Here is a 24240-nt window from a genome sequence, read left to right as displayed (position 1 = left end):
TTAATAACCAAACGCCATGGAAACAATTCTCCAAGAAACATCTTAGCAATGAATTGTTTTGGCGCGGGAATCAGGTTTCTTAGTAATTTCAAATGCTTCAGCGCAGAGATGCCAAAAACAAAAGGAATCCACTGAAATTACGTTTAGGGATTACTTGGGCGAAACTGTTTTAGACATTTTATGGAATTATTTCGGTGAAACAGTTAGAAACATTTTAAAAGATGATTTAAAAGATGATTTTAGAAGAGGATTTGAGGGTGAAACTCTGTGGTCGTTATAATACACAAGCTCCATTTGAACAGTGTTGTGAGGGCCCCTACCACAATTCCAAAGGTTTCTGAACCCCGTACCTCCTCCCCATAGAGAGACACACGGCCTAAAAGGTTCTCCGGGCGCTCCAATGACCCTCGATACTCCTAAAGCGCCTGAGCCCCCATTTTAATACTTTTTTAAGGCGTTATTATATCTTTTCAGATCAAATTATTATTTTAGGGAATTAATTCGGCGAAACAGTTAGAGACATTTTAAAAGATGATTTTAGAATATGTTTTCAAAAAGGATTTGAGGGTGAAACTCTGTGGTCGTTATAATATACAAGTTCCATTTGAACAGTGTCTTGAGGTCCTCTACCCCAACCCCAAAGGGTTCCGATCCCCCTACCCCAACCCCGAAGGAAGCCCCTCGGTCCTCAAAGGTCCCCCAAGCTCCCAAAGGACCACCCCGCCCGCAAGGCCCCCCCCCAGACCGTCCAAGGCCCGCCCCCGACCCCGTCGTTCGGTGATGTTTGTTGTCTGAAACCGCTGATTTGGGGTGTATGGGTTGCGATTTTTGACTTTTCTGAGTTGGATTTCTTCGTCTTTCATAGGTATGTGTTGTCTGAAACCTATGATTTGGGATGGGTGGTTTGCTATTTTTGACTTTTTTGAACTGGATTTCTTACCCTTTCAAAGGTGGGTGTTGTCAGAAAATTATGATTTGGGATGTGTAGTTTGCTATTTGGACTTTTCAGAGCTAGGATTCTTAGTCTCTCATAGGTGTTTGTTGTCTGAAACCTATAGTTTGGGATGAGTAGTTTGCTATTTTTGACTTTTATGAGCTAGGGTTTCCTAGTATTTCGTAGGTGAATGTTGTCAGAAAATTATGATTTGGGATATGTAAATTACTATTTCGGGCTTTTCTGAGCTAGATTTCTTAGTCCCTCATAGGTGTTTGTTGTCTGAAACCTATAGTTTGGGATGAGTAGTTTGCTATTTTTGACTTTTCTGAGCTAGGTTTCTTAGCTTTTCATATGTGTGTGTTGTCAGAAACTTATGATTTGGGATATGTAAATTACTATTTTTGACTTTTCTGAGCTATATTTCTTAGCCTTTCATAGGTGTTTGTTGTCTGAAACCTATAGTTTGTGATGAGTAGTTTGCTTTTGGACTTTTAAGAGCTGGATTTCTTAGCCTTTCGTAGGTGTGTGTTGACTGAAACTTATGATTTGGGATATGTAAATTACTATTTGGGACTTTTCTAAGCTAGATTTCTTAGTCTTTCGTTGGTGTGTGTTGTCTGAAACCTATGATTTGGGATTTGTAGTTTGCTTTTTAGACTTTTCAGAGCTAGGATTCTTAGTCCCTCATAGGTGTTTGTTGTCTGAAACCTATAGTTTGGGATGAGTAGTTTGCTATTTCAGGCTTTTCTGAGCTAAGGTTTCCTAGTATTTCGTAGGTGTTTGTTGTCTGAAACTTATTATTTGATGTGTTTTATTTGCTATTTCAGTCTTTTCTTAGCTAAGGTTTAATAGTTTTTAGTAGGTGAATGTTGTCTGAAACTTATGATTTGGGATATGTAAATTACTATTTCGGGCTTTTCTAAGCTAGATTTCTTAGTCTTTCGTTGGTGTGTGTTGACTGAAACCTATGATTTGGGATATAAGGTTCTAAGTCTTTCGTTGGTGTGTGTTGTCTGAAACCTATGATTTGGGATTTGTAGTTTGCTTTGTGGACTTTTCAATGCTAGGATTCATAGTCCCTCATAGGTGTTTGTTGTCTGAAACCTATAGTTTGAGATGAGTAGTTTGCTATTTCAGGCTTTTCTGAGCTAAGGTTTCATAGTATTTCGTAGGTGAATGTTGTCTGAAACTTATAATTTGTGATATGTAAATTACTATTTCGGGCTTTTTTAAGCTAGATTTCTTAGTCTTTCGTTGGTGTGTGTTGTCTGAAACCTATGATTTGGGATGAGTGGGTTGCTATTTTTGACTTTTCTGAGCTGGATTTCTTAGCCTTTAATAGGTGTGTGTTGTCTGAAACCTATGATTTGGGATGGTTAATTTGCTATTTTTGACTTTTCTGAGCTAGGTTTCTTAGCCTTTCATAGGTGTGTGCTGTCAGAAAATTATGATTTGTGATTTGTAGTTTGCTTTTTAGACTTTTCAGAGCTAGGATTCTTAGTCCCTCATAGGTGTTTGTTGTCTGAAACCAATAGTTTTGGATGAATAGTTTGCTATTTCAGGCTTTTCTGAGCTAAGGTTTCTTAGTATTTCATAGGTGTATGTTGTCTGAAACTTATGATTTGAGGTATGCAATTTGCTATTTCCGACTTTTCATAACCAGATTTCATAGTCTTTCGTAGGTGTGTGGTGTCTGAAACCTATGATTTGGGATGTGTGGGTTGCTATTTTTTTGCTTTTCTGAGCTGGATTTCATAGCTTTTCGTAGGTTTGTGTTGAGTGAAAACTATGATTTGTGTATTAATTTTTTGCTATTTTTTGACTTTTCTGAGATAGATTTATTAGCATTTCATAGGTGTGTGCTTTCAGAAAATTATGATTTGGGAGGTGTAGTTTGCTTTTGGACTTTTCAGAGCTAGGATTCTTAGTCCCTCATAGGTGTTTGTTGTCTGAAACTTCTAGTTTGGGATGAGTAGTTGGATATTTCAGGCTTTTCTGAGCTAAGGTTTCTTAGTATTTCGTAGGTGAATGTTGTCTGAAACTTATGATTTGGGATATGTAAATTACTATTTCGGACTTTTCTGAGTTGGATTTCTTAGTCTTTCATAGGTATGTGTTGTCTGAAACCTATGATTTGGGATGGGTGGTTTGCTATTTTTGACTTTTCTGAGTTGGATTTCATACCCTTTCATAGGTGTGTGTTGTCAGAAAATTATGATTTGGGATGTATAGTTTGATAGTTGGACTTTTCAGAGCTAGGATTCTTAGCCTCTCATAGACGTTTGTTGTCTGAAACCTATAGTTTGGGATGAGTATTTTGCTATTTCAGGCTTTTATGAGCTAGGTTTCCTAGTATTTCGTAGGTGTGTGTTGACTGAAACTTTTGATTTGGGATATGTAAATTACTATTTCGGGCTTTTCTAAGCTAGATTTCTTAGTCTTTCGTTGGTGTGTGTTGTCTGAAACCTATGATTTGGGATGGGTGGATTGATATTTTTGACTTTTCTGAGCTGGATTTCTTAGCCGTTCATAGTTGTGTGTTGTCTGAAACTTATGATTTGGGATTGTTAATTTGCTATTTCCGTCTTTTATTAGCTAGGTTTCTTAGCCTTTCATAGGTGTGTGTTGTCAGAAAATTATGATTTGGGATGTGTAGTTTGCTTTTTGGACTTTTCAGAGCTAGGATTGTTAGTCCCTCATAGGTGTTTGTTGTCTGAAACCTATAGTTTGGGATGAGTAGTTTGCTATTTCAGGCTTTTCTGAGCTAAGGTTTCCTAGTATTTCGTAGGTGTGTGTTGACTGAAACTTATGATTTGGGATATGTAAATTGCTATTTCGGGCTTTTCTAAGCTAGATTTCTTAGTCTTTTGTTGGTGTGTGTTGTCTGAAACCTATGATTTGGGATGTGTGGGATTGCTATTTTTTGACTTTTCTGAGCTGGATTTCTTAGCCTTTCATAGGTGTGTGTGTTGTCTGAAACCTATGATTTGGGATGGTTAATTTGCTATTTTTGACTTTTCTGAGCTAGGTTTCTTAGCCATTCATAGGTGTGTGCTGTCAGAAAATTATGATTTGGGATGCGTAGTTTGCTTTTTGGACTTTTCAGAGCTATGATTCTTAGTCTCTCATAGGCGTTTGTTGTCTGAAACCTCTAGTTTGGGATGAATATTTTGCTATTTCAGGCTTTTCTGAGCTAAGGTTTCATAGTATTTTGTAGGTGAATGTTGTCTGAAACTTATGATTTGGGATATTTAAATTACTATTTCGGGCTTTTCTAAGCTAGATTTCTTAGTCTTTCGTTGGTGTGTGTTGTCTGAAACCTATGATTTGGGATGGGAGGATTGCTATTTTTGACTTTTCTGAGCTGGATTTCTTAGCCTTTCATAGGTATGTGTGTTGTCTGAAACCTATGATTTGGGATGGTTAATTTGCTATTTTTGACTTTTCTGAGCTAGGTTTCTTAGCCATTCATAGGTGTGTGCTGTCAGAAAACTATGATTTGGGATTTGTAGTTTGCTTTTTGGACTTTTCAGAGCTAGGATTCTTAGTCTCTTATAGACGATTGTTGTCTGAAACCTATAGTTTGGGAAGAGTAGTTTGCTATTTCAGGCTTTTCTGAGATAAGGTTTCTTAGTATTTCGTTGGTGAATGTTGTCTGAAACTTATGATTTGGGATATGTAAATTACTATTTCAGGCTTTTCTAAGCTAGATTTCTTGTCTTTCGTTGGTGTGTGTTGTCTGAAACCTATGATTTGGGATGTGTGGGTTGCTATTTTTTGACTTTTCTGAGCTGGATTTCTTAGCCTTTCATAGTTGTGTGTTGACTGAAACCTATGATTTGGGATGAGTGGTTTGCTATTTTTGACTTTTCTGAGCTAGATTTCTTAGCCTTTCATAGGTGTTTGTGGTCAGAAAATTATGATTTGGGATTTGTAGTTTGCTTTTTGGACTTTTCAGAGCTAGGATTCTTAGTCACTAATAGGTGTTTGTTGTCTGAAACCTATAGTTTGGGATGAGTAGATGGCTATTTCAGGCTTTTCTGAGCTAAGGTTTCTTAGTATTTCGTTGGTGAATGTTGTCTGAAACTTATGATTTGGGATATGTAAATTACTATTTCAGGCTTTTCTAAGCTAGATTTCTTAGTCTTTTGTTGGTGTGTGTTGTCTGAAACCTATGATTTGGGATGTGCGGGTTGCTATTTTTTGACTTTTCTGAGCTGGATTTCTTAGCCTTTCATAGGTGTGTATTGACTGAAACCTATGATTTGGGATGAGTGGTTTGCTATTTTTGACTTTTCTGAGCTAGATATCTTAGCCTTTCATAGGTGTGTGCTGTCAGAAAATTATGATTTGGGATTTGTAGTTTGCTTTTTGGACTTTTCAGAGCTAGGATTCTTAGTCCCTCATAGGTGTTTGTTGTCTGAAACCAACAGTTTGGGATGAGTAGTTGGCTATTTCAGGCTTTTCTGAGCTAAGGTTTCTTAGTATTTCGTAGGTGTGTGTTGTCTGAAACTTATGATTTGAGGTGTGTAATTTGCTATTTCCGACATGATCAATTCTATTTCCCAAATAATATAAAAAGTTTCCACTTCAGTTCAGATTTTTCTCAAAGAGATGAAAAAATTTAAAATACTTTTCCAAATTTTTCAAAGAAGATAGAAAAGTTCAAGTTCTCTTCTGAATTTTATCAAAGAACACAATTCAGTTCTAATTTCTCCAGAGAAAATAAAAAGCTTCCACTTCAGTTTTAAGTTCACCAAGACATAAAAATTTAAAGTTTAGTTCAATTTTTTCCGTAGAAAATAGGAAGAGTTATACTATGATTTGTGATTATTTTCCATGAAGATAAAAAGTTTCACTTTAATTCTAAATTTTCTTAAATTCAGTTCCGACTTTTCTCAAAGAGATGAAAAAATTTAAAGTACTATTCCAAATTTTTCAGAGAAGATAAAAAAGTTCAAGTTCTCTTTTGAATTTTACCAAAGAACACAATTCAATTCTAATTTCTCTAGAGAAAATAAGAATCTTCCACTTCATTTTCAAGTTCACCAAGACATAAAAAATATAAAATTCACTTCTAAATTTTTCCATAGCAGATAGGAAAAGTTATACTATGATTGTGATTATTTTCCATGAAGATAAAAAGTTTCACTTTAATTCTAAATTTTCTTAAATTCAATTCCGACCTTTCTCAAAGAGATGAAAAAATTTAAAGTTCTGTCCAAATATTTTCCCGGAAGAAGAAAAGTTCAAGTTCTCTTCTGAATTTTAACAAAGAACAAAATTCAATTCTAATTTCTCCAAAGAAAATAAAAAGCTTCCACTTCAGTTTCAAGTTCACCAAGACATAAAAAATATAAAATTCACTTCTAAATTTTTCCGTAGAAGATAGGAAAAGCTATACTATGATTGTGATTATTTTCAATGAAGATAAAAAGTTTCACTTTAATTCTAAATTTTCTTAAATTCAATTCCGACCTTTCTCAAAGAGATGAAAAAAATTAAAGTTCTGTTCCAAATATTTTTCCCGGAAGAAGAAAAGTTCAATTTCGATTCTGAATTTTCTCAATGAAAATGAAATAAGTTATTGATCAATTCTATTTTCCCAAAATAATATAAAAATTTCCACTTCAGTTCAGATTTTTTTCTCAAAGAGATGAAGAAATTTAAAGTTCTGTTCGAAATTTTTCATAGAAGATAGGAAAAGTTATACTTTGATCGTGAATATTCAAGTTCTATTCTGAATTTTACCAAAGAATACAATTCAATTCTAATTTCCCCAATAAAAAATTTAAAGTTCAGTTCTAAATTTTTCCGTAGAAGATAGGAAAAGTTATATTATGATTTTGATTATTTTCCATGAAGATAAAAAGTTTCACTTTAATTACAAATTTTCTTAAATTCAGTTCCGAATTTTCACAAAGAGATGAAAATATTTAAAGTTCTGTTCCAAATTTTTCATAGAAGATAGGAAAAGTTATACTTTGATTGTAAATAGTCATCATGAGGATATGAAGCTCCACTTTAATTCTGGCTCCATTTTAATTCTGAGTTTTCTCGAAGAACTGCAAAATGTACTAGTTCTCTTCTGAATTTTCTTAGAGAGGAGAAAAAAAAAGTTAGCTCAATTCTGAAGTTTACCAATGAAAATGAAAAAGCTTCTATTTCAGTTCATAATTTCTCAAAGACATAAAAATTTAAAGTTCAATTCTAAATTTTTCCATAGAAGATAGGAATGGCTATACTATGATTGTGATTATTTACAATGAAGATAAAAAGTTTCACTCTATTTCTGATTTTTCTTAAATTCAGTTCATTCATCTAACCACCAAAAACAATTAGTTAGGTTAGGTTAGGTATAAATAAATATTAATAAATAATTAGAAACATTTCTCCATGTTTAAGTTAGGCTAGTTTAGGTTAACTTATCATGAGCGCTCATGATAAGCTAACCTAACCTAACTTAAACATGGTAAAAAGATTAAATTAGGTTAGGTTAGGCTAGATTAAGTTAGGTCAGGTTAAGTTAGGTTAGGTTAGCTTATCATGAGCGCTCATGATAAGTTAACCTAACCTAGCCTAACTTAAACATGGAGAAATGTTTATAATTATTTATTAATATTTATTTATACCTAACCTAACCTATTGTTTTTGGTGGTTAGATGAATGAACTGAATTTAAGAAAAATTAGAAATAGAGTGAAACTTCTTATCTTCATTGTAAATAATCACAATCATAGTATTGCCATTCCTATCTTCTATGGAAAAATTTAGAATTGAACATTTTATTGAACATTTTAAAAATTGAATTGTACATTTTGCAGTTCTTCGAGAAAACTCAGAATTAAAGTGGAGCCAGAATTAAAGTGGAGCTCCATATCTTCATGAAGAATATTCACAATCAAAGTATAACTTTTCCTATCTTCTATGAAAAATTTGGAACAGAACTTAAAATATTTTCATCCCTTTGAGAAAAGTCGGAACTGAATTTTAGAAAATTTGTAATTAAAGTGAAATTTTTTATCTTCATGGAAAATAATCATAATCATAATATAACTTTTCCTATCTTCAACGAAAAAATTTAGAACTGAACTTTAAATTTTTTATTGGGGAAATAAGAGTTGAATTGTATTCTTTGGTAAAATTCAGAATAGAACTTGAATATTCACGATCAAAGTATAACTTTTCCTATCTTCTATGAAAAATTTCGAACAGAACTTTAAATTTCTACATCTCTTTGAGAAAAAAATCTGAACTGAAGTGGAAATTTTTACATTATTTTTTGAAAATAGATTTGATCAATAACTTATTTCATTTTCATTGAGAAAATTCAGAATCGAAGTTGAACTTTTCTTCTTCCGGGAAAATATTTGGAACAGAACTTTAAATTTTTTCATCTCTTTGAGAAAGGTCGGAATTGAATTTAAGAAAATTTAGAATTAAAGTGAAACTTTTTATCTTCATGGAAAATAATCACAATCATAGTATAACTTTTCCTATCTTCTATGGAAAAATTTAGAAGTGAATTTCATATTTTTTATGTCTTGGTGAACTTGAAACTGAAGTGGAAGATTCTTATTTTCTCTAGAGAAATTAGAATTGAATTGTGTTCTTTGGTAAAATTCAAAAGAGAAGTTGAACTTTTCTTCTTCCGGGAAAATATTTGGAACAGAACTTTAAATTTTTTCATCTCTTTGAGAAAGGTCGGAATTGAATTTAAGAAAATTTAGAATTAAAGTGAAACTTTTTATCTTCATGGAAAATAATCAAAATCATAGTATAACTTTTCCTATCTTCTATGGAAAAATTTAGAAGTGAATTTCATGTTTTTTATGTCTCGTTGAACTTGAAACTGAAATGGAAGATTCTTATTTTCTCTAGAGAAATTAGAATTGAATTATGTTCTTTGGTAAAATTCAAAAGAGAAGTTGAACGTTTCTATCTTCTATGAATAATTAGGAACAGTATTTTAAATTTTTTTATCTCTTTGAGAAAAGTCGGAACTGAATTTAAGAAAATTTAGAATTAAAGTGAAACTTTTTATCTTCATGGAAAATAATCACAAATCATAGTATAACTCTTCCTATTTTCTACGGAAAAAATTGAACTAAACTTTAAATTTTTATGTCTTGGTGAACTTAAAACTGAAGTGGAAGCTTTTTATTTTCTCTGGAGAAATTAGAATTGAATTGTGTTCTTTCGTAAAATTCAGAAGAGAACTTGAACGTTTCTATCTTCTTTGAAAAATTTGGAACAGTATTTTAAATTTTTTCATCTCTTTGAGAAAAATCTGAACTGAAGTGGAAACGTTTTATGTTATTTGGGGGAATAGAATTGATCATGTCGGAAATAGCAAATTACACACCTCAAATCATAAGTTTCAGACAACACACACCTACGAAATACTAAGAAACCTTAGCTCAGAAAAGACTGAAATAGCCATCTACTCATCTCAAACTGTAGGTTTCAGACAACAAACACCTATGAGGGACACAGAATCCTAGCTCTGAAAAGTCCAAAAATCAAACTACAAATCCTAAATCATAATTTTCTGACAGCACACACCTATGAAAGGCTAAGAAATCTAGCTCATAAAATTCAAAAATAGCAAACCACTCATCCCAAATCATAGGTTTCAGTCAAGACACACCAATGAAAGGCTAAGAAATCCTGGTCAGAAAAGTAAAAATATAGCAACCCACACATCCCAAATCATAGGTTTCAGACAACACACACCAACGAAAGACAAGAAATCTAGCTTAGAAAAGCCTGAAATAGTAATTTACATATCCCAAATCATAAGTTTCAGACAACATTCACCTACGAAATACTAAGAAACCTTAGCTCAGAAAAGCTTGAAATAGCCAACTACTCATCCTAAACTATAGGTTTCAGGCAACAAACACCTATGATGGACTAAGAATCCTAGCTCTGAAAAGTCCAAATAGCAAACTACACCTCCCAAATCATAATTTTCTGAAAGCACACACTTATGAAAGGCTAAGAAATCCAGCTCAGAAAAGTCAAAAATAGCAAACCACTCATCCCAAATCATAGGTTTCAGTCAACACACCCCTACGAAAGGCTAAGAAATCCAGCTCAGAAAAGTCAAAAATAGCAACCCACACATTCCAAATCATAGGTTTCAGACAACACACACCTACGAAAGACTAAGAAATCTGGCTATGAAAAGTCGGAAATAGCAAATTACACACCTCAAATCATAAGTTTCAGACAACACACACCTACCAAATACTAAGAAACCTTAGCTCCGAAAAGCCTGAAATAGCAAACTACTCATCCCAAACTATAGGTTTCAGACAACAAACACCTATAAGAGACTAAGAATCCTAGCTCTGAAAAGTCCAAAAAGCAAACTACAAATCCCAAATCGTAATTTTCAGACAACACACACCTATGAATGGCTAAGAATCCTAGCTCAGAAAAGTCAAAAATAGCAAATTAACCATCCCAAATCATAGGTTTCAGACAACACACACATATGAAAGGCTAAGAAATCCAGCTCAGAAAAGTCGAAAATAGCAATCCACCCATCCCAAATCATACGTTTCAGACAATGCACACCAACGAAAGACTAAGAAATCTAGCTTAGAAAAGCCGAAATAGTAATTTACATATCCCAAATCATAAGTTTCAGACAACATTCACCTACGAAATACTAGGAAACCTTAGCTCAGAAAAGCCTGAAATAGCAAACTACTCATCCCAAACTATATGTTTCAGTCAAGAAACGCCTATGAGAGACTAAGAATCATAGCTCTGAAAAGTCCAAAAAGCAAACTACACATCCCAAATCATAATTTTCTGACAGCACACACCTATGAATGGCTAAGAAACCTAGCTCAGAAAAGTCAAACTAGCAAATTAACCATCCTAAATCACAGGTTTCAGACAACACACACACCTATGAAAGGCTAAGAAATCCAGCTCAGAAAAGTAAAAAAATAGCAACCCACACATCCCAAATCATAGGTTTCAGACAACACACACCAACGAAAGACTAAGAAATCTAGCTTAGAAAAGCCCGAAATAGTAATTTACATATCCCAAATCATAAGTTTCAGTCAACACAAACCTACGAAATACTAGGAAACCTTAGCTCAGAAAAGCCTGAAATAGCAAACTACTCATCACAAACTTTTGGTTTCCGATAACAAACACCCATTAGGAACTATGAATCCTAGCCCTGAAAACTTCAAAAAGCAAACTGCACATTCCAAATCCTAATTTTCTGAGAAGACACACCTATGATAGGCTAAGAAATCTAGCTAATAAAGGCAGGAAATAGCAAATTAACAATCCAAAATCATAATTTTCAGACAACACACACCAACGAAAGACTAAGAAATCCAGCTCAGAAAAGTCAAAAAATAGCAATCCACCCATCCCAAATCATAGGTTTCAGACAACACACACCAACGAAAGACTAAGAAATCTAGCTTAGAAAAGCATGAAATAGTAATTTACATATCCCAAATCATAAGTTTCAGACAACAAACACCTACGAAATACTAGGAAACCTAGCTCATAAAAGCCTGAAATAGCAAAATATTAATCCCAAACTATAGGTTTCAGACAACAAACATCTATGAGGGGCTAAGGATCTTATCTCTGAAAAGTCTAACAATCAAACTATACATCCCAAATCATAATTTTCTGACAACACACACCTATGAAAGGGCATGAAATCCAGCTCATAAAAGTCAAAAATACCAAACCATCCATCTCAAATCATGTGTTTCATAAAACACAGACCTATGAAAGACTAAAAAATAAAACTCAGAAAAGCCCGAAATAGTTATTTCAATATCCCAAATCAGAAGTTTCATACCACCTTAACCTACAAAACACTAAGAAACCTTAGCTCAGAAAAGCCTGAAATATCCAACTACTCATCCCAATTTAGAAGTTTCAGACAACAAACACCTATGAGGGACTAAGAATCCTAGCTCTGAAAAGTCCAAAAAGCAAACTACACCTCCCAAATCATAATTTTCTGAAAGCACACACCTATGAAATGCTAAGAAATATAACTCAGAAAAGTAAAAAATACCAAACCACTCATTCCCAAATCATAGGTTTCAGTCAACACACACCTACGAAATGCTGAGAAATCTAGCTCAGAAAAGTCAAAAATAGCAACCCACTCATTCCCAAATCATAGGTTTCAGACAACATACACCTATGAAATACTAAGAAACCTTAGCTCAGAAAAGCCTAAAATAGCAAACTACTCATCCCAAACTATAGGTTTCAGACAACAAACACCTATGAGGGACTAAGAATCCTAGCTCTGAAAAGTCTAAAAAGCAAACTACAAATCCCAAATCATAATTTTCTGACAGCACACACCTATGAAAGGCTAAGAAACCTAGCACCGAAAAGTCAAAAATAGCAAATTAACCATCTCAAATCATAGGTTTTAGACAACACACACCTATGAAAGGCTAAGAAATCCAGCTCAGAAAAGTCAAAACTAGCAACCCACCCATCCCAAATCATTGGTTTCAGACAACACACACCAGCGAAAGACTAAGAAATCTAGCTTAGAAAAGCCCGAAATAGTAATTTACATATCCCAAATCATAAGTTTCAGACCACATTCACCTACGAAATACTATGAAACCTTAGCTCAGAAAAGCCTGAAATATCGAATTACACACCTCAAATCATAAGTTTCAGACAACATACACCTACGAAATACTAAGAAACTTTAGCTCAGAAAAGCCTGAAATAGCAAACTACTCATCTCAAACTATAGGTTTCAGACAACACACACCTATGAGGGACTATGAATCCTATCACTGAAAAGTCCAAAAAGCAAACTACAAATCCCAAATCATAGGTTTCAGACAACACACACCAACGAAAGACTTAGAACCTTATATCCCAAATCATAGGTTTCAGTCAGCACACACCAACGAAAGACTAAGAAATTATAGCTTAGAAAAGCCCGAAATAGTAATTTACATATCCCAAATCATAAGTTTCAGACAACATTCACCTACGAAATACTATGAAACCTTAGCTCAGAAAAGCCTGAAATAGCAAATTACACACCTCAAATCTTAAGTTTCAGACAACACACACCTACGAAATACTATGAAACCTTAGCTCAGAAAAGCCTGAAATAGCAAACTACTCATCCCAAACTATAGGTTTCAGACAACAAACACCTATGAGGGACTAAGAATCCTAGCTCTGAAAAGTCCAAAAAGCAAACTACAAATCCCAAATCATAGGTTTCAGACAACACACACCAACGAAAGACTAAGAAATCTAGCTTAGAAAAGCCCGAAATAGTAATTTACATATCCCAAATCATAAGTTTCTGACAACACACACCTATGAAAGTCTAAGAAAAATAGCTCATAAAATTCAAAAAGAGCAAACTACTCTTCTCAAACTATAGGTTTCAGACAACAAACACCTATGAGGGACTAAGAAATCTAGCTCAGAAAAGCCCGAAATAGTAATTTACATATCCCAAATCATAATTTTCTGACAACATTCACCTACGAAATACTAGGAAACCCTAGCCCATAAAAGTCAAAAATAGCAAACTACTCATCCCAAACAATAGGTTTCAGACAACAATCGCCTCTGAGAGACTAAGAATCATAGCTCTGAAACGTCCAAATAGCAAACTAAACATCCCAAATCATAATTCTCTGACAACAACTACCTATGAAAGGGTAAGAAATCTAGCTCAGAAAAGTCAAAAATGTCAAACCACCCATCCCAAATCATAGGTTTCAGACAACACATACCTATGAAAGACTAAGAAATCCAACTCAGAAAAGTAAAAAATAGAAACCCATACACCCCAAATCATAGGTTTCAGACAACACACATTAACGAAAGACGGGGCCCGGGGAGGGCCTTTGAGGGTCTGGGGGTGGGGGGGGCCTTGAGGGCCGGGTGGTCCTTTGGGAGCTTGGGGGACCTTTGAGGACCGGGGGCTTCCTTCGGGGTTGGGTTAGGGGGATCGGAACCCTTTGGGTTTGGGGTAGAGGACCTCACGACACTGTTCAAATGGAACTTGTATATTAAAACGACCACAGAGTTTCACCCTCAAATCCTTTTCGAAAACATATCCTAAAATCATCTTGTAAAATGTCTCTAACTGTTTCGCCGAAATAATTCCCTAAAATAATAATTTGTTCTGAAAAGATATAATAAAGCCTTAAAAAAGTATTAAAATGGGGGCTCTGGAGCCTTTGGGGCGCGGGGGGCCCTTTGGGCGCCCGGAGAACCTTGGCGGCCGGGGGGCTGCCTTAGGGGTTGGGGTGGGGGGATCGGAACCCTTTGGGGTTGTGTTAGGGGACCTCACAACACTGTTCAAATGGAACTTGTGTATTATAACGACCACAGAGTTTCACCCTCAAATCCTCTTCTAAAATCATCTTTTAAATCATCTTTTAAAATGTTTCTAACTGTTTCGCCGAAATAATTCCATAAAATGTCTAAAACAGTTTCGCCCAAGTAATCCCTAAACGTAATTTCAGCGTGTTCCTTTTGTTTTTGGCATCTCTGCGCTGACGCATTTCAAATTACTAAGAAACCTGATTCCCGCGCTAAAACAATTCATTGCTAAGATGTTTATTTGAGAATTGTTTCCCTGGCGTTTGGTTATTACTATCTATTGGAGTTCGACCAGTAGAATTGTTTCCGAGGCAAAGACATTAATGACTTGGATCTATTCCTGGAGAATCGTTTCTAGGCGAAAATTTTTAAGGTCGGACAGATGATGTCATTGGTTGATTGAACTGTCAAGAAAGGGGAATTAATTTGTTGTTTCTAAGGGGAATTATTGATTCACGAAAGGGGAACTAATTTGTTGTTTCTAAGGGGAATTATTGTTTCACGAAAGGGGAATTGAGGTCGACAGCACAGGTGTTCCGAATTCCCAATGACGGCATAACATTCACCTCGAACGTGCACTTGCCCAAAGCAACAGCAACATCAACACCTTTGAAAATATAGGTCATTGACCCCTATAACCACGTGTTCTCAAATAACAACATCAACAAATCGACCTTGAAAAAAGAGGTCATTGACCCCATTAACCACGTGTTCTCCCTAATGACTCTAAGCCCATATTTGGTGTTAAAAAAAGTTGTAGGTGGCAGCAGGGGTGTCGTCTGAGGCTATAAAATAGCCTTCTACTTCTAAAATATATACCTCCCCATCCCATGTCTGTTTTATCCTAGATTAATTTAAAAAGCTTTTGCCCAAAAATAAGTTTTTCAAAGAAAAGTAAAGAATTAAATTAAACTCGAAGTGAACATAAATAAAGTCAAACAATTTTCCAAGGGTAAAATTACCGCAATTTACCATCAATAACTAAATAAAACCCAAAAGCAACAAAAATTACAATAAATAACCAAGTCAAACTAAAAGCGGGCAGAAACTAAGATGAGTAGGGCTGACGCCCCTCATGCATTCTGAAGACCAGAACATGATTTTCGCTTTAATGAAAACAATCTTTATTTTGAGCTGAATGTTTCTATTTTTTTTATATTACAACAAATATATATTTTAATACATTTTGAAATATTTCACAGCTCAGAAAAATATCTAAGTACTTTTAATAAAGCGCGGTAAATTAAATTATAACCAACTATATCCAGCGAACGAAATCGAAATTCTAACAGACTAGGAGTTTTTTTGAAGACAGTGAAAGAACAATTCTAAATTGAAAATGAAGCGTTTTTAATATGAAAAAATAAAATAACATAACATGAAAAAAAATATATATGTATTTATGATATTCCTTCTTTTTATTTAAAAAACGTTACCACAGCCAAGATTGCTGAAAAAAAATAAATAAATGTGGATTGACATTTTCAAACAGTTCGTGATAACGAACTGTAAGTAAGGACCGACCCTGCTCAATAGTAACCGAAACTCTAAAAAACGAAATTTTGATACCAATAGATACATCAAAAGAATCAGATTTTAATGCTGATTTCATTAAGTTTAGTTTCACCTATCAAAAGTTACGTGCCTGAGAAAATTGTCTGATTTTTGAAAAAAGAGGAAAACACCCCCTAAAAAGTATAGAGCCTAAATGAAAATAACACCATAAGATTCAGCGTATCAGAGAACCCTACTGTAGAGGTTTCAAGCTCCTATCTGCAAAAAAGTGGAATTTTGTTTTTTTTGCCAGAAGAAAGATCATGGCTGCGTTTTCATTTTTTTTTTTTTTGTGTTCCCAGGGGTGATCGTATGGACCCAGTTGTCCTAGAATATCGTGGTAGGACTCATTCGAACGGAAATTAAAAGTTCTAATGCCCTTTTTAAGTGAACAAAAAATGGATGGCACCTAGGCCCCATCCCACGCTCATTTTTTCCCAAAGTCACCCGATGAAAATTTGAGATATTCATTTTGTTCAGCAGGGTCGAAAATATAATAAATATGTCTTTTAGGATGATTTAATCCCCCAATGTCCCCGGGGGGAGGGCTGAAAGTTATGAACTTAACCCAATGTTTACAAACAGTATTGGTTATTGGGAAGTATACAGGTGTTTTCAAGGGTAAGGTTCTGGTAAGTGGGGGGGGGGGTCAGGGGTTATGTGGGAGGATTTTTCGATGGAGAAAGTTTTCATGGGGGAAGGGATATTGCTACGAAGGGGGTGCCGGATTTCCCAGTATTATTTAAAAAAAACGATCAGCAATTAAATAAAAAAACAAAACAAACAGTTTTTCAACTGAAAGCAAGGAGCAACATCAAAACTTAAAACGAACAGAAATTATTACGTATATGATTGGATTCGCCCCCTAGTTATGGGCGCGGACCCCCTAGTTATGGGCGCTGTTAGGGGGCGGACCCCCTAATATACGTATTAAAAATATATGAATATAGAAGTTCGTTACGTAAGTTAATTCGTAAGTTACTTATATTTATTACCAATAAAAACTTTTGTAAATAAAATTAAACAACTTTCGAGAAAGCCATTTAACCAAATAAAAGTGCAATTAATATGCAAATTTTATCTTTTAAAACAATAAAAAACTTTTACGTGAAGAGCGAGGCATTGAGGAGGGGTCAGTCCCTATCATATACGGAATAATTTCTGTTCGTTTTATGTTTTAATGTTGCTTCTTACTTTCAGTTAAAAAAACTTGTTTTTTATTATTTAATAATACACATATACTGATATTTATTGTCAAAAGTCTTAATAATTTTGGTTAAAAAATCAAATATTTAAAATGTAGTTTGTTTCCTACAAAATCCAAATTATGTATTGGTCTTCAGAACACTTGGGGGTGTGTGTGTCAACTCTACTCATCTTAGTTCCTGCTCATTTTGAGATTGACTTGGTTAATTATTGTAATTTCTACTCGTTCTAGGTATTAAATGCCCCTCGTTTTTTTTGTAAAATAAAACGGGGCATTTTGTAAAAACAAAACAGGGGCATTTGTCAAAAGACAAATGCCCCTGTTTTTTGGATACTAAAGGTCAAATACGCTACCTTTTCTCAATAGCAAATACTGCTTTTAAACATTAGGCGAATCGCATTTCTTACAGCCCTTGATTTCTTACATATCCGTAAAGACATAGTTACTAGACCTTTCAAATATGTTGAACAAAACAGCTATCTGTAAAATCTTGTGTGGTTGTGTTTGGTGGATTGATGGGCGTGGGAAGAGGGCTGTTTGCCCTACAATCAATTTTGACTCTTGAAAAGGGAACAAGAACTTTCAATTTCCAATCTAATGAGCCAAACAAAGAGTGTCAATTTGTACCGAAAAAAGTTTGGCTCAGTTTCTAGCTGTACTGTGAAAAAATATATTTACTTTTTTCGCAAATATAACGATTTTTAAAGAATATAGTCCATCAGAAAGCATTAATAAACTAAAGATGTGATAGCAAAAGTACATAATACATAATGCACACACTTTCTTAATCTGCAGTTTTATTTTAATGTTTCATTTTGCTAAAGTCCCAATGTTTCATTGTGCATTCAAAATATCAATTCTAACATATACGTACACTAGTAAATACTAGACTGCCTCGCTTTGGCCTTGTGTTAATACTTTTTTGGATTTTATTTTAATGTGAGTTTTCTTTCCTCTTTTTTTGTATAGCTGTGTTTGTTTTTATTTGTTTTCGATTTTTTGTTGAAGCTATTTTTTTTGTACATGTTTTGTTTCCGTTGACAAAAGCCTCTGGATCCAAAGCCAAAATGTTCAAACTTTTAATATTATTTGCTACTGAAAAGTTTATTATTTGTAATTATTCACTGTCGTTAAAAATGTACTAGTTATTAATAGATTTTTGTTTCAATTAAAAAAAATAAACCATTGTAAAGATGAACACCGAATAGTTTCAGCTAGGGTCGTATAAACAGAAACTAAAGCAAAGAAGGTTAAGTCTATGAAAGCAGTGACAGATCATAAAATTATGCAGTTTTAGGTCAAGGTTTTGCGTCTGGTCAAGATACCCTATGGGCATAAGTTTGGGCATCAATATACCTGTTTATGCACAATTATGAAAAAGGACGGAAAAGGGGCTGGGTTCATCCTTAACAAGACCACATCCAGGGGGGGGGTCAGCAGTTTGAACCCCCTCCTTCCCAAAATATTTGTTTGACACGTATAAACGTAACAAAAATAGATATAAACATATTTTTTATGCGTTTTTAAGTTTTTTTTTGTGTACCCCCTCCTCTCGAAATAAATCCCTGTGTAAAGCACCCCCCCCAAAGAAAAATTTGGATACGGCCCTGATTCCAAAATAGGCAATTTTAAGCCACAGCAACGACCATGAACCCACTACTTCGGTAACATGATAATCCGTATCCTTTGGTGTATAACGTGGCGCTATGGCACAGAAAGGAAATTTGAGCTGCTTGACAGGTCCAGAGATGAGATTGGACATTATGAGAAAGACGTATGAAGGGGATGCTACCACGTACTTACTTAGACTTAGTTCCTCCCACGCCGTCTGGCTCATAAGGCAACGACGGTGCATCTCCACGACGACCTCTGAAGAGCTTGAGACCACAGATCTTCCAAAGATGTTCCGCCAAAGCAGCCAATTTCTCTAGGGATCAGCCAAGCGTCTTTCTCTGTCCTCCACGTCTTCTAATGCCAGAGATCTAACACCAAACATCATGGGGGAGCCTGCCATCCCATACGGACCATATTAGCCCAATATCGCCATCTACTACTTAGGATTTTTTCAACTATTAGCGGTTGTTCCGTCCTTTCATGTATGGCGGTGTTTGTTATTCTTTCGGACCTGTGGATCCCCAGGATGCGCTGAAGACAGTTAATTTCGAGACATTGTATTCGTTTTCAAGTTTTTTTGTCAGTGCCCATGTCTCGCATCCATGGACATTGCTATTTAGGAGTCGGAGTTTGAGCTTCAGAGATTACGCAGCATTTTTCCAAACTATTCTTAATTTGGTAAAAAACACTGTCTGCACAAGTAATGTGTGTAGTAATTTCACGATCGAGACTTCCATCAGATTTGATTAGGCTTCCCATATGCTTAAATTCTGTAACTTCATCTAGCTCATCTGAACCAAGATTCAGTGGCTGGGCCAGGGTTGTATTTATGTTGCTACGCATAATCCTCGTCTTTTGAGCACTAAATGACAATCCAACTCGCCCAGCTTTGTTAGAGAACTCGTTGATGTTCAATTGTAAGTCTCCTCTTAGATGAGAGAGGAGCGTAATGTCATCAGCAAAATCACCGTCAAAGACAATACGCCTCTCATTCAACTGTATCCCTCCAACAAAATGACCGGAGCCAAGTACATACTCAATGAGAATCGTGAAGAGCACAAGAGAGATTTTTTGAGGAGGACACTCCCCACAGCCCTCAAGACAAGGGTTGTAAGTTTTGCCCTAGGGACATATAAGTTTTGCCCTGGTTGAATATAAGGTTTTTATTGAAAGTGATGTCGCACAAACTTCAAAAAGGGTTAATTTGATTAGAAATTGAAAAGGCTAGTGCCCTTTTTAATAGTCAAACGTGATTGGGGGGCAGCCAACCCCCCTCTCACACCCAAGATTTCCCCAAACACATCCAATCAATATTTAGAAATAGCCATTTTTTTCAACGTAGTTGAAAGTTCTGGAAATTAGGTCTTTCAGGAAGACAACGCTCCGACAGTCTTTCAATTCAATTCAATTTATTCGAATAAAAACATAACACAAACATCAATAACAATAAAGATCCTAGAAGAGAACTTGTTAAGGAACAAAAAAAGAAAAAATTAACGCACTCTGGAAAAATTCAAGCACTTTGGATATAACATGAAGAATTGGGATTGGACGATAATTACCTATCTCAGTTGGATCGCCCTTTTTGAGAACTGGAATAACAATGGCTGACTTTAGTAAATCAGGAAAAACTCCGTGGGTTAAAGATAGGTTGACAATATGCTTGATCGGCTCGTAAACAAAAGGGGAAATGGTCTTCGGGAGCTTATTACTTAATCCAAGAAAGTCAGGTGTAAAACTAATAGGAAGAGAACTGATGATTTGAAGTGCCTCATTGTTATCAGTTGGGCAGATAAAAATGGATCTAAAATTGAAGCAAGGGAACACAGCCTGTAAGGAGGAGTGGGAATCACTATGAGGAATATTAGCAAAATAACTATTAAATGCGTCAGGTGCATGTAAAGGGTCAATTAATCTGTCATTTGTTTCTTTAAGGCGAATAGGTATAGACTTTGATTTTCTAGTTTTTTAGAGTATATCATTAATGGTGGACCAAATCTTTTTCAGGTTTCCTTTGCAATTGAGAATTTTTGTCCAATAATAATTTTTCTTCGCTTCACGGATGAGTTTAGTGCATAAGTTTTTATAATTACAGGCTAACCTATATAATTTGTTTTTACGATAAGAGGAGACAATGAGGCTATGTGACATCCAGGGGCATATAGGGAGAGTTTTTCGGTTATGTTTACGAATAGGAAAAGTTGAATGGATAATCTCACTAAGCCTTTGCGCAAAACCATTTGTGGCAGAATTTACCTCTTGACAATTTAAAACATCAGACCAGTCAGTGATTTTTTGGCAATCGATAAAATGGGTTATATTTGCAGAGCTGTTGTTTCTAGTAGGTGTTGGGATATTAATTCTAGAGTGAAGAGGTAGTGGTTGCGAAGGTATTGACAAGTAAATAGGACAATGGTCTGAAAGATCCGAAAATATTGTATTTGAGGTTCAGGTCACTCCCCAGGGAAGTGGATACAAAAATGTTACCAATTAATGTTAAAGTTGATCTCACAGGATCGACTCTACTGGGGAAAAAAACTGTGGGTAGATGACCACTCGTGGTTACGGATTCAAATAAAGTGTCAGATACAATATTCCTACCAATATTGAGTAGGTTACAATTAAAGTTCCCAAGAACTATTGCCTTTTTATGGGGTAGATTAATAAAATTAGAGAAATCATCAAACAGATTACAAAAACATGAGGTCGGAAATGGAGGAGGCTTATAAAATAAGGAGATTATATAGGAAGTTTATATAAGGAGAGTATATAGGAATTTTGGCCGATAACTATGTTAACAATTATTGAATAAATACATCTGAGATTTATTTGTGTAGAGAAAATAGATTTGCACTCTGATAGCCAGGTAAAATTTATGAGATACCCTCAGAACACTTTGTCAATCTTCTGGGCATTATTTGGTAACCAGGGAGTAAAAAATCACTAGTGTCATCATTATCGGAAAGCAATGTCTCTGTTAATCCTATTGCGTCAAAACGGCAGACACCATTGAATGAAATTAAATCTTTAAACTTGAGCCACTTATTCCGGATGCTTCTGATGTTGAAACAAAGAACATTAAAGGTATTATTATTTACTAGTTCTGGCTTCACATTCGTATCAAAATTGAGAATACCATGGCATTTACAACCAGCATGAGTTAAGGTACCTTTGGGTTTGCTTCTAGGGTTGGCGCAATGATTACTTGCTATATCGGAATAACTAAAAGTAATGTTATAAAAAAGATATAAATTAGTTAGAAATGAAAAGTCACCCATTGATTAGTCGTCAGGCATTTTGTTGGGTATCTTCTCGGGGTGTTCCCATTTGAGCGCTTTCCCATTTGAGCGCCACGGAATTTTGTTCCATTTGAGCGCCATGGAATTTTGTTCCCATTTGAGCGCCACGGAGTACCATTTGAGCGCCAAACCCAAAATTGTGATTTTGCGGTGGATGAAGCGTGGTTTGCTGCCACATTGACCTGTAGAAATATTTATTGCCACGAAGACAACGAACAAAACTGAGGATTTTATTGGGTCAATGGTTGTGAAAATAACTTCCATTTATAGTATTATAAACTAAGTAAATATATATAGTATTTATGTATACCATATATATTTACTACTAAAGGTATATACAGGTACTTATGCATTATGCGGTATCCACCGCTATATACTGTATGAGGAAAACAGACATGAAGACCCGTCGGTAAATTTTTCGCAGTTGATATTATTGACATAAGAATAAAGTAAACATACCACTCGATACCTTTTTTATGCTCTTTCCAAATAGAATAATCATTTTTTCTGATATGAATTTTACCCCCACCCCTATATATACCAATTCATGGTATTTATTTGCACATTAGGGGGTGGGCAAATTTTATTTCTGATGTTAATGGGAGTTAAGTTTAAAATTTACCCCCACCCCCTAATGTGCAAATATATACCCTGGATTGGTATACATAGGGGTGGGGGTAAAATTCATTTCCGACAAAAATGATTATTATATTTGGAAAGAGCCCAAAAAAGGCATCGAGTGGTGTGTTTACTTTATTCGTAAGTCAATAATATGATTTGCGAAAAATTTACCTGATCACCTAGCTATATCACCTAACATACGCAAAATAGTATCTGGCGCTCAACTGGGACACAACTGAACTAATTAAAATACGGCGCGCAACTGGGAAATCCCCATTTGCGCGCCATGGCGCTCAAATGGGAAAGCGCTCAAATGGGATACACCCATCTTCTCACTTGCGTTTTGCTTTGAACTTCATCCTCGCTCGAGGAGACTTCGTGAGGGGTCTCAATTTCTGTGTTATTATGTTGGTCGATTTTTTCTTTTTTTTTTTTTTTTTTGCTATGGCTTGTTGCTTCTACCATCGTTTCAGGTGCTGGTGATTCTTTCAAATTTCTGGGGGACTTGGTAACAGTTGGAATCGTAGAAAATGTTGATTTAGAATGGCATTCCATGCCTTATTTGAAGGATAAAAGTTGGACCTTAGCTGTTTGCCAGATTTCCTCTCCTAGGACCGTAGCTTCCTCTCCTAGGACTGTAGTAATGGCCTTTTTTAAGGATATTTTTCAGTTGAACTGGTTCACCTCCAACCTCGATAAGATGGGACACTGCGAGGTATGGGGCTAGCCTTTGCCATTCTTGATTATGATGATGAATAACTTGTGGATGTGATAAAACTGGAAGTTGGGAAGAGGAAGGCTGCGATTTGGCCTCTAGTTGTGGAAATTGACTGGACCATTGGGTAAAAGAGAAGCCTTTATCTATTGGGGGTGGGACTTTTCTCCTCTGGTTTTTTGAAACTTCAGTTTGGCTATTTAAGAGTCGACTTGGAGTTGGTTGTCTAGGGATTGTAGCGGCTACGACGGAGTAGGGCAAGTTCAATCTCACAGAGGTCTGGAGGATCTCGGCTCTTATGATAGGCTGGAGAAAGTTGCTTCTCAAGTGCCATGTGCCCCTTATTATTTACAAGTTTTACAGTAGGCGTCTTTCTCGGTGCAATTTTCTGTAACTTGGCTAGGTTTACCACATTTTCGACAAGATTGGAGTGACTGTTTACAATTATTTTTGCTATGACCATGAGCTAGGCAAATTGTACATTGTAGGGGCTTTGGTTTATAGGACTTATGGTGAAGGTTCATACCATACAGAAAAACTTCTCTTTACTACTCGTTTATGCATACAATGAGCACTGAGCGACTGGTTATAAGATTACCATCATTTTTCAAGCTGAGTCTTTTGGCTGTTGTTGGCTGGACCGGATGACCCGAAGAATCAATTAGTTCAGCTATAAATTCCTCTATTGGTATATTGGTGTCAAAACCATAAACCACATATTTATAGGACTTTTCTAGTTCTTTTGAAGTGGCAGACTTTGGAACCCTCAACGATTAATTCCTTGGACCTTGAAAGGACTGAATCTGCGGCCTTATGAGAGGCAAAATAAAGATCTATCAGATCGTCTTTTAGGAAAACTACTTCAAAAGTTGAGTTAGCTAATAAAAATATAGGCTTTCTAATATCCA

This window comes from Artemia sp. Qi Xiang Cuo, chromosome 8 (assembly GCF_049724085.1).
Source record: "Artemia sp. Qi Xiang Cuo chromosome 8, ASM4972408v1, whole genome shotgun sequence".
NCBI classification, from domain to species: domain Eukaryota; kingdom Metazoa; phylum Arthropoda; class Branchiopoda; order Anostraca; family Artemiidae; genus Artemia; species Artemia sp. Qi Xiang Cuo.
The sequence above is the reverse complement of the archived record's forward strand: the minus strand, read 5'-3'. Positions refer to the sequence as shown.